Source organism: Mesocricetus auratus, unplaced genomic scaffold, assembly GCF_017639785.1.
Source record: "Mesocricetus auratus isolate SY011 unplaced genomic scaffold, BCM_Maur_2.0 Super-Scaffold_100011, whole genome shotgun sequence".
NCBI lineage: Eukaryota > Metazoa > Chordata > Mammalia > Rodentia > Cricetidae > Mesocricetus > Mesocricetus auratus.
In genome coordinates, this window is record NW_024429195.1 from 40,129,290 (window position 1) to 40,130,676 (window position 1,387).

Consider the following 1,387-nt stretch of genomic DNA (forward strand, 5'->3'; position numbering starts at 1 on the left):
TTTCTGAAATTAAGTTTCTGATGAATTCTAACTTTAAGCTATAGTGATCTGATAGAGTACAGGGGGTTATTCCAATATTTTTTGTATCTGTAGAGGTTTACCAAGTATGTGGTCTATTTTTGAGAATGTGCTGAAAAGAAAGTATATTCTTTTGTGTCTGGGTAGAATGTTCTATATATGTCTGTTAAATCCATTTGAGGCATAACATCTGTTAGTTCCCTTATTTGTCTGTTAAACTTCTGTCTGGCAGACCTATCCAGTGGTGAGAGTGGGGTGTTGGAGTAGAGTGCAGGGTTTGAATTGGGATTTAAGCTTTAGTAATATTTCTTTTACAAATGCAGGAGCCCTTGTGTTTGGGGCATAGATGTTCAGAATTGAAATTTCCTCGTTTTTTAATGCATGATTATTTATTTGTTACCCTTAAAAACTTATTTTTGACTGGACTCAGAAGTAGATGCTCTCAGTGAGGACAGCCTATGTCTCTTGGCGATCTGTTCCTGTTGCTTTTCTTTGGCTTCCTTCATTCTCTTGGCCAAAAGTCTGCAGCTGCCCCCTTGTTTTTCTTTGTTTGCTGTTTCTTCAGAGCAATACAACGGTGTTTGTGTTGCAGGATACGTGGAGTAACAAGACGCTGAATGTTGGGCACTTTGGTTATGGACTTCTTACCTTCTTTGTTTAAAGGCTTTCTAACAACATAATGGTGGACATCATCTTCTTTAGAGAGATTAAAAGGCTTTCAGATTCTGCTAGCTCTTTTAGGTTCCTTCTCTCCTTTTTTACAATAACCAAGTTGAGAACACTCAGATTGGCATCCACGATGCATCCTCAAACAGGCTTGCACTATCTCTCTCCAGTTCTCCTTGGTCTATAGCAAGAATGACCCTTACTTAACAGCAGGAGCACTCTGCCATGGGCCAAAACGCCTTGCTTCATGGGAAAACCTTGTTTGTCATTCCTGCCACTAATTCAGACCACATAACCCTTATACTCTTCACCCAGAACATCAGCAGCTACTTCTGTGGCCATGTGCTTCTCATAGAACATACGAAGTTTCTGTCAGATGCTGGCGGGGAAGGATATATTCAGCTTCATCTTTACATGGCCAACCGCCTAGGAGGCACCACAAACAGGAGCAACATTTTCTCTTGATGAATTTTTCCTGCGATGAATATGAAATGCCCTTCTTTATCTTTTTTGATTGATTTTAGTTTGAAATCCATTTTGTTAGATATTAAGACAGCTACGTCAGCCTGTTTCTTATGTCTGTGAAATTGAGGTGTTCTTCTTATATGCAGGAGAAGGATGGGTTCTGTTTTTATATCCAATCTATTAGCCTGTGTCTTTTTATAGGTGAATTGAGACCATTTATATGAATGGATATTAACAA

The 1,387-nt window shown here is 39.0% G+C and overlaps 1 pseudogene; it reads right to left on the reverse strand.

Annotated features, from left to right (window-relative positions):
• Positions 1–428: 428 nt before the first annotated feature.
• On the reverse strand, positions 429–1,092 carry LOC106022512 (annotated as a pseudogene).
• Between the last annotated feature and the right edge of the window lie 295 nt (positions 1,093–1,387).